We start from the raw sequence: 10,298 nt of genomic DNA on the forward strand, positions 1-10,298 counted from the left end.
AACAAAACAACCAGGTGCCCCGAGCAGCGGAGAAAATTCAACAGAGAGGCGAGGTTTCCTTCCGCGGAGGGGCCCGGGACCCCACAGCGCCAGCACGAGAGAGTTCGCCCCGGAACGCCCCAGCCCTGGGGACTCTGCGCTTCTCGCCCGCCCGTGGTCCCCTGTCCTTCCTTTCTGGTGTGTCTGAGCCTTCAGATGGGGAACCATCGCCACTGAGCAGGCCAGAGATGTCCTTACCAAATGGGAAAGGAAGGTGGAACTGTTCCTTTCCTTAGCCAAAGAACCCTTCTTGAAGACACCTCCAAACTCGGGCAGCGTGGCGTTCCTCCCTGTCTCCCTCCTGGGCAATAAGGGCATCCTCGGTGATGCAGTGCCACTCGTCGTTCTCCTCGCTCGTTTGTCGTCGTTAACATCGATCTCAGAACCGTACTCACCTTTTCCGAGAAGCAGAGATTAGCCCCCCTAACGCTGCTGCTCCCGGGGGAGGGAGGCCCCGCGCAGATCTCTCAGCTTCGCTATCTCCTGTCACCGCCCCTGTGGCCCGGCAGAGCCGCGGGGAAGTTCAGCGGCGCTTGGGGTTTTTGATGCGCACTGAGCTGGGCTCGGGGAGTCGGCACCTCTCTTTTTGGACTCTCACTTCTGATCTCCACGGACTAGTCTGTAAAATCTCAGCCGGCTTCTAGAGAATCGAAGGTGGTGAAACGACACTGAAAGGCAGCAGCAACCTTTCAGAGGCTGTTGCGCCCCAGCTCACTGGTGTGACCCCACCTAGCGCAGCTTCTCATGTCCTTGCAGCTTCCAGAAGCGCCGGAGAGCAGCTCCACGCCAGCCCTCCCTCAGACTCGGTGAGAGTTTACACAGAAGGGGCCCTTCAGCGGGGCACACGCTCAGAACCTGCCCCAGAGGGGCCTTCAGTAGTCCCCCCAACTCAACTCCCACAAGCCTTGGAGAGCCCCTGGTCTCAGACCCCGAATTAGAACATTATGTTCACTGTCTCGTTTCTTAAAACTTGCAGTGTCCCTCAAGTAACTAAGAGCCAAACTTTGTTGAATGCTTTCGGTACTCCAGGCCCCAGGCCAAGCCCAGTGTGAGGGTGACCTCCTGGAGCCCTCACAGCCCCCCGATGCCACGGCACCCGCCCCCCCCTCCATTTACTGATGAGCAGGTTGATGAGGAAGCTGGCGTCCTAGGAGAAAAAAAAGGAAGCACAGGCTCTGAAGGAAAGAAAATATAATCTGAAATCACCGCATTTCTAGTGAAATTTTTGTTAAGGAGGTCTTGACCGAGATAGGATTTTGTTTCGCTTTTTAAATGAACAGCAGTGAGGGGCCCCGTATTTCTGACCAACCATTTAACAATACTCCCATCGACTGTGTGCCAAACACTGCGCTAACCAGTGCTCGCTGTGAGCCTGTCTCACCTGTCTCCAGAATAACCTGTGACATCAGCAATACTAGGCCCTTTTCAGGTGCGGCGGCTGGCTGGCTGGCTGGCCTGGAGAGCTGGTGGCCTGCCCGGGGTCACCCAGCCCGTAAGGAGCCCGGCCTTGAACCTGGGTCTGCCCAGCTCCAGAACCGAGCTTGCAGCCGCCAGCCTCAGTGTCTTCTGGGTGTAAGTGCAGAGAAAGGCCTCGGGGTCTCACCCTCGCCATCCCCCCCGCCCGTGGAACTCAGCGGCAGGTCTGCGTGGAGAGGGCGTCCCAGACTGGGAGGGAGGCAAGCGGGGGGGGGGGGGGCGGAATTAGTGGGGCTTTTAGAAGAAAATCGTAAGGGGGTGTTTCTTTTGAGTCATAGAATTCGTTTCAGGTTCCTTCCCGGCGCACCCACTAGTTTTAGCACGGCTGCTACCACAAACTCTTAGCAGAGTGAAGAGGGAAAACGTGTTCTTTCCTTTTTTTAAAACAATAATCATTTTTCTTGCTTATAGTTAATTCTAGAAAGGCAATACTAAAGGTATATATTTTTTTTCAAGATGCTATTTTTGACTGCACTGATTAAATACCATGACAACTCTGGCCTCTCTCATCCATCCACGCTTCAGCTCCGGGTAGGACCAGACTCGGGGTTCACACCAAATTTGTAAATAACCGTGTGGGTCTGGCGTCCAGGGACTTTTTCCTTTGTGTTAAAAAAAATAATAATGGAAGGAGAAAGGCAAAGATGATTTTTAGAAGGAGGGACAAAATTAAGTTTTCTTCTGAGATCGCCTCAAAGAAACGGAAAGCCGTTGGTTGTGTAAACTGAGGAAAACCACAGGGAAGGGGAGAGAGTGTCTTGCTGAAGCCTGAGGTTGGTAGTAATAAGAGCATCTTTATTTTGGCTGAAAGGTGACAAGAATTGAGAAGTGCTTTAGGACTAGGTTTTTGATTTGGGGGGGAAATTCTTTTATCATTTGTTATGAAACATCTCCTCGGTGGTTCTGGGTGGGGGTTTTTTTTTGGTTTCTTATTTTAAAAACGTCTTTATTGACCAGCCCCAGGCTCTAGAGTCTTCTAGAACCTGAACTCCATTGGAAGCAACCCCAGCTGGTGGGAATGAGAGATCCCGGCTGGAATTCTGACAGGGCGCCCGAAGGTTTTCCTAAAGAAGGTTCTGGATACGTTCTCTTACGCAAACTGTGACCTAATGGCAATAATTACCTCAAACGTGGGCATTCATCCTGGTTTTAGCCTTTTTGGAAATCATGTAGCCAGCTTGATCTTGGGGTTTAGACGGCCATGAACTCCGCGCGGGCTTCAGTGAATTCTGAAAATAGCTGATCTCTACCACGAAAAGTCAAGCCAAGGAAGAGCCAGCTCTGTGTGTGTTGTAATCAAATGTGATATTCAAGCGCACATGTTAAGTCTGTCTGTCTTTAGCTACTGTAAAGCGCTGTTCCCCTCTAAGATACCGAGAGAGTCACGTTTTAAACGCGTCCACTAAATAACTGACTGTGGATACTTCAGCATATTTCTGGCTACGTTTTATAGTTCAAGTATTTTATAGTTTACATTTAAACTGGTACTTTTTATAGAACATTTCTGTTTATAACTGACATCTTCAGCCCCCAGCGATCGCCCCCGTGGTTGGAAGCCGAGCCCCAGGGCTGGGGTGCTCCGCCCATACTGGTGTGTCCTGCAGCCCAACTCGAGCACCCCCCCCCCGCCCGCACCCCCATGGGACGGTTTCCACACGAACAGGAGCGAATGTGAAAGGATTTCCAGGCCAAGCCCGAGGCCTGGGCCAGACGCGCCGTGTTGGGCCCACACGTCAAGGCCTTCTCTCTGACATCTTGGAAGAGGCAGAGAGAACAGATACCCGGTTCGTTGAAACTTTGTCTTGATTTGAATGTTTAACTTATTAACGATCCCCTGACTTCTGGTCACTGGGCAGTAGGAGACACTGGGATTCAGGTGGTCCCGAAGGTACAGCTGCTGTTTCTGGGCCCCCTGGCGACGTCCCGGTGGGTGTTTCTCGGGGGGAGTCCTCCGTCCCTGCGCCGTTCTCACTGGCGAGGTTTCCCGTATCTGCTGCCTTTGAGCCCTTTTCTCCTTAGAAACAAAATAAATGCAAAAGGAAGTGTTTACTCTGTTCAACCTAGATTGGAAGCCTAGGTCGGTGGGAGGGGCCTGGACCCCTTCCCAGGGATATTAAGTGCTGCTGAGCAGGAGGGGCCGGGGAACTGAGGGCCCGCGGGGGCCACCGAGACCCCTGGGAGGAAAGATCACGACTGCGAAGGCGAGAGAGAGACCTCGGGGCGAGAGCCGGGGTCCTGCAGGGCGCGCGGGGGGCTGTGGGCCCCCTACGAGGTTCGGTTCGGTTCGTTTCTTTGAGGAGGACCTGCTGTGAACTAAAGGGCATTCCTCTAGCAGATGAGACCTTGAAAACCGCAAAACACCTGGGACCAGGGAACTGCGTGTGTGTGTGTGTGTGTGGTTGCTTTTTGAAAATGCACCTGCTTTTTCCCTGTGAACTCCGTTGACAGTATGTTCTTGCTACGGTTTTTGTTAGAAATGTTACTGTAAAGTCGTCTTCATCTCACCCCTTCTGGTTATACTCCCTCTTTCCTCCCCTGATTGATTTTCTCCTTTGCTTTTAATTAACCAAATGAACTGTATGTCATTGTCTTTGGGGCTTAACCGTATTTTTTTAAAACTAGAGGTGTGGAAATCGGCGTTTTTAAAAGAGGAACTCTTCTGTATCTGAAAAGGGCTCTGCCGTTGCTCGCTGGTTTCCTTTCAGCCAGTCGCCACACGACTCTCCCCGCACCACCGCCCCCTCCTTGCTCTGCGGCACTGTCCCCGGGGCCACCCTGGCCTCCACCCTGCTGTCGCCACAGCCCCCCCGCCAGGCCCCCAGGCCCCCTGGGAAGCTCCCAGAGCCGGAAGAAGGGCCCACTCGGCCTGGGGAGGGGCGGTCTTGCCTCCCTGTGAGACAGTTGCCTGCTTGGTTGAAGGGGCAATGGACTTACCATTATTATTATTATTATTATTATTATTATTTTATTATTATTATTTTAATAGTTTGGCTCAGGTTATAAGGGAGAACTTGGGAAGTGAAAAGTGACTTGACCGTGCCCATTCTGTGTAGCTTTCTGTGACTTCCGAACGGAACATGAAGTGTCCCCACCCCACCCGCCCCTGCCTTCCCAGCAGGTGTTCCTGTTGGCGATGCCCCGATGCCCCCACATCACTTTCTCTCCCCCCCCCCCCCCCCACCACCACCAACTCTCCTCACTCGTGTTACTGCTCATTTCAATTTTTCTTCGTGGCTTTCCCAGGGCACAATCATTTCTAGCCCCCAAAGCAACCCCTCATCCTCTGTGTGCATCTTTTTAACCAAATGAACTAGACCAGGAAGGCAGACTTCGGGGCAGCAGAGTTTCTAGTGTAGTAGAGAATCACTGTATAGATAGAGATGCTGATATATATGTTCGTGTATATATACACATCAAACCAAATTGCGGATAGAAGTATAGCTTTACGGATGAAGAGGAGGAAGAGGAGCTTTCAGAAGGTCGAGTCGGCCCCAGGCTGCCCCTGCAGCACCTGGGCCCGGGCTGGACGCTGGGCCCCTGTCCCCCAGCTCACCACGGGGGGGGCGACGGGGTGGCCCCGGACGGTGCCACGGCGCTGTCTGGGCCCCCAGCGTCAAGGGCATAGATGAAGGAGGGAGGCGACAAATCAGAATGACTGGAATTTTCCGTCTCGATTTGCTTTGACCACATGTATTGAGCTGCCGCCTCTTGATATTATATCACGTTTCCAAAAATGGTATCCATTAGGATGGGAAGAGAACGGATCTGTAGAAATGTTTACCTTTCAACTGCCCGTGGATTTGGGACACTCTGGATGGAAGACTCAACGCCCCAGGATAAGAACAGGGAAGAGGAGACCAGGTGGCGCTCGGTCACCAGTCCAAGGACGTGGCTCCCTCCCCAAGGTCATCTCGTCTAGAGGTTTCTCTACCAGGTCATCTCAGCTCAATAACCCTACGGAAGCCCTGGTCTGTTGCGTTCCTTCACTGTACGGTTTCTGTAATAAAAAGTGTTAATCCACGTTAATCTTTGTGAAAATTATTGCGTGCAACAGTATTTTCTCGTGTACCTCTCTTTCCTACGTGAATTGTCCCGCTCTCCTTTTTTATTTATAAATGTCTCTTTTTTTTTTTTTTAAAAAAGACAAACCAATGTGTCGTAGACCTCTATGTAACCTACCCCTTAGCCTCATATTATAGGTATGTTATAAGAATGGATATTTTACTTGGCTTTAGAATGTTTTACAAGAGAAATAATTCTTAACTGATCAAGTCCTTGCTACTAAAAAATGCTTGTGTTTTTCATCATGACGTCGTGTGCTTCTAAATTAATAATCATTTTCGTTGTAGAAAAATGGAGTGAATTTATATTAGTCTTGGAAACTAATAATAGCATTGTAAATTTATGAGATGATTTTAACAGAAAAAAAATTATAGAAGAATATAGTTATTTTAATTGTAATATTACTAACTGTAGGGTGAGAGGGGGTCCCGTGTGGTGAACTATGTTATAGCTTGTTACTCACAGTTTCTTTCTGATCATTTTTTCGGTCTCTGAGGTGAAACGAGTTATTAATTGGAATCTGTAAACTCACATATGCATATTGTATATGTGTAGCGATGTAATCACACTTTGTCTTGGAATTACATTAAACTGTTTGGAATCACTGTACACGCGGCCTGGCTGGTTTATTTCTTCTAGAACCAGACCATTCACGGGACTGAAGAGGTTGTCGCTACGAGTGGCACCTTTCGGAAGTTATGTAGCCCTTCGGAAATTATCTAAGGCGTCTGAACATGTTTATAACCCACCGCGGCTTTTAAAATTCTCCAAGCCCAGCTGGCTTAGCTCAGTGGTGGAGCATCAGTCGACTCATGAACCAGGAGATCGAGGTTCGATTCCAGGGCTGGGCACATGCTAGATTTTGGGCCCGATCCCCAGTAGGGGGCGTGCAGGAGGCAGCTGATCAATGACTCCCTCTCCCTTCCTCCTCTCTCTGAAAACATTAAAAAATATTTTTTTAAAAAATTCGCCAAGAAACCCTGGCTGGTGTGGCTCAGTGGGTTGAAGCATCGCCCCATGCACAGAAAGGTTGCAGGTTCGATTCCCGGTCAGGGCACAGACCCAGGTTTCGGGTTCGATCTCTACTCAGGGCGTGTACAGGAGGCAACTAATTGATGTATCTCTCTCTTCTCCCTCCCTCTCTAAATAAATAAAATTTGCCAAGATGCCTGGTGTGTGGCTGTGGAGGGGCCTGGAGATATCTCACTACCAGCTCCTGTGCAGCTGGGCAGAGGAGGTCTCCTAGCTCCCTTTCCCTCTTCTGGGCCATTTCAAACCTGTCTGCTTCCAAACTCCACCCCTGAGGCCCGAGGCCCCGCTGTCATCTGCTGTCGTGGGAGCTCTCCAACGTTCATCCCAGACCTGGGTGTGGATGTGGCCTTCCTCCGCACCCAAGTCCTGCCCTCTCACCAGACTCCAGTGTCAGGCGGTGCCTCACTGGTCGCCCTCCTCACCAGGGCCCTCCTTGGGGGCCCCCAACTTCAGCCATGAGCTCCACACCCCATCCTGGCCCTCACACCACTGCCAGCCCCCTCGGGAAGCTAAGCAACCCCACACCCTCCTCTCCCTGTGGCGTCCCATGATTTCAGCATTTTTTAATGGTAAAACATACACAAAGTTTATCATTTTAACCATCTCGAAGTGTGCAATTAGTGGCATTAATACATTCGCGATGTGCGACCATCAGCACCACCTATTTCTAGAACCTTCACCGTCCCAAAGGGAAGCTCTGTGCCCGTCAAACGCCTTCCCACTCTCCGGCTCTGCATTCGCTGTTCCGCTCCCTGGTGTAAGTGGAATCACACTATTACTTTCTCGGCTTATTTCACGTAACAAGCTCTCGACATTCACCTGGGGCTGCGTGTATCAGTTTCCTTTGAAGACCCACACGCTCCCCGTGTGTGTGGACCACGTTTTGTTTCTCCGTTCGCCTCTCGAGGGGTAAGTGAGCTGTTTCCACCTTCCAGCTTTTGCAAATAGGCTGCTGTGAACACTAGCGTGCCGGCGCCGGGTCCTTGCTCTCGGGTCTTTTGGGTGCATACAAAAGATTGCGTGGGTTGTATGGCAATTCTTAACCTTTGCAGGAGCAGCCTTTGGCCACCGCAGCTGTGCCGTTTTCCACGCCCGCCCGCGGCGCACGAGGCCCCTCACCTGACGCTCATCGCTCATCAGGGCTCCCGTGGTCAGCGTCCTGCGGCCTCGGACCGCCAGGCTCCTGCCCTCCGTTTTCCGTGCCTCCTGCTCTCACTGCTCCCCAGGAGCCCACCCACCTTCTCGCCCGGACCCTCGGCTCCCTGCTGTGGCTGGAGTCGACCATCCACGTCTCTGCTCCTGCACCCGGGCTCCCAGAACTTCTGGGGAGGCCTCCCAGCCCTGCGCACCTGGGCCGGCCACCCGCGCTCCTGGCTCCCTCTGTGGCTCGCTGGGAACCTCACGGAGCTCCCTCCATCCCCCCCTCCTTCCATCCCCCCCTCCACTGGGCTCTCCCTCCAGCCGCAGGAGAAAGGCCGCTGCGCCCACCCCCTCCCTCCCACACTCTCCAGAGCTCCTCTCCCTGTCTGGGACCCTGAGGCTTCCTCGCCCCTGTGCCCTTCAAGAACCAGCCGGGCCCTCTCCAGGAAGCTGCCCCCAACTCCCTCCCCATGAGGTAGGTGTCCTTTGTGTTCCCAGCCCCCTGTGCATAGCTGTCGAACTTCTTCCCTGATTTTCCTTCCCCGCAAAACCGCAGCATCCTCGCGGGTAAGGATTCCTCTTCCGTCTCCGTTTCCAGGGCGTCTGCCACTGTGCCAGGCACTGAAGAAGCGGACAAACCGCTGGGCCCATGTTTGTCGCCCAACCAGCCCGCGTCGCCCTGTCCACTCTCCGGCCGCCCAGGACTCAGGTAAGACCCGCGGAGCCCAAACGCGGGCAGTATTCGATCGTGGGTGAAATCCAGCTGAGCCAAAATCCGAGTTCCGTAAAAATCCAGGCAAGAGACTTGGGCAGACTCTTCTGTCGCCCTTCTTTGTACATTACGGATGTGCTTCTGGGGGTCTCAGCCCCTAGCAGTGGACAGACTGAGGCGAGAGGGCGTCCGCGGGACGCAGGGCAGCTGTGGAGCAGGAGCTCTCCACCGGTGACTTTGGAAACTCATTTTAATCTAAGAGAGAAATACAACTGACCGCTGTCGGTACGCTCCCTCGGGCATATTTGATCTTGGGGTAACAAGTCTCAGGTTGTCTTAGTTGCTCCCTCGAACCGATGAACAGGAATCAGAATTCTAGACGCGCACACGCCCATAACAAGCCCCATTTCCCCGCTGAGCCGAGGAGCCGGGCGGAGGGCCCAGCAGCAATTGAATGTTGCTCTTGCCGGGCTGCAAGCTTGGGACTCTGCCCCCGGGGGCTTCAGCTTTCGAGGGACAGGGCTCGGCCCGCGTCACCACGCTGCCCTGGCTTTGGGGTGTGTTTCTGGGTGGAGGCGGTCACGCCCAGGAGCCTGTTCCAAACAGCCAGGTGTGTGTCTTGTGAGAGTCTGACTTACCTGTTTTCTAGCACTTTCTGGAACAGCTAAGCTTAAGCAAATAGTACGTAAGTGTAAAAGCAGCGGCCAAGCTAAGAGCAAAGTGTAACTGAAACACGGGTGGGTGGGTGTCCTCGTGACTTCCTCCCTTGGGCGTTCAGTCCGTCTGCCTGTGCTCAGCTGTAAAGACGCCTTGGACCCGCCGCCCCGCACACTGCGTCGCACCCGGACCCGCAAACTTCCTCCTAGGAGACTGCCTTCCCCCCCAGCCTGCCTTCCCCCCCAGCCTGCCTTCCCCCCCAGCCTGCCTTACACTGGCTGGTTCTGCATGAGGGTGGAAAATCCCAGCAACACCCCTAAGGCTCACTCTACAGGGCAGAGGCGGCCCGGGAGCCAGGCCTGCGTCCAAATGTGAGCTGAGCTCATCCCACTTGCTAAGTGCTGCTCCGTAGGAGGTATATGGCCGGAGGTCTGTGGTCCCTCCTGGGACACTTTGCATTCGGCTGCACTTCTAAAACGACCCTGGGCGACAGGTGCCCTTGGAAAGAAACCACTGGACACCTACTTTTATGTCTTTTTTTGTCCTGTTTCACTGTCTTCCTACATTTCATTGCACCGGCTCTCTCCGCATCCTTATGCATTGCAGGCTAAGCCCCTGGATGGGGCTGCTTGGAGAGAATAAACTTCCCCATTGGTAGATAAAAGGCCAGAACAGAGGGAAAGTGGGTCCTGGAGGAAGGCCTTCTGAGGGGGAAGGAAGGATTGTCACGGGCGGGTGAGGCGTTAGGAGAGGAGGGGTTATCGATGGCAGGGTCACTCAGAGCAGGACTTGGACGTCAGCCATGTTCCAGTTCAATCCCAGGAACTGAACCCTGAAAGCCGGGAAATCACTCAAGCTCTCATGCCTCAGCTTTCTTATCTGCGAAATGGGGGTAACATTACATTGTGGCAAAGTGGCTGGATAGTCCCCAAAGTCATCTCCTCGAGCACAGAACAGGTTTATATTTCCTAGGTTTCTTTGCAGGTAAATATGGCCAGAGCTGAACCCTAAAAAAAAAAAAACTCAGCCTTACACTTATCTACTTATCTACTTATCTACACTCTTCCCCTCAGTTTCTAGCCAGATGTGGAAGATCCGATGATGGGCTTTGAAAGTCTATAGAACGGTGGGGCCACCACATGGCAAAAGCCCAGGTTGTTGTCTCCTAATAAAATCACAC

Source organism: Miniopterus schreibersii (genome assembly GCF_964146895.1).
Source record: "Miniopterus schreibersii genome assembly, chromosome: 9".
In the NCBI taxonomy this organism is placed as follows: Eukaryota; Metazoa; Chordata; class Mammalia; order Chiroptera; family Miniopteridae; genus Miniopterus; species Miniopterus schreibersii.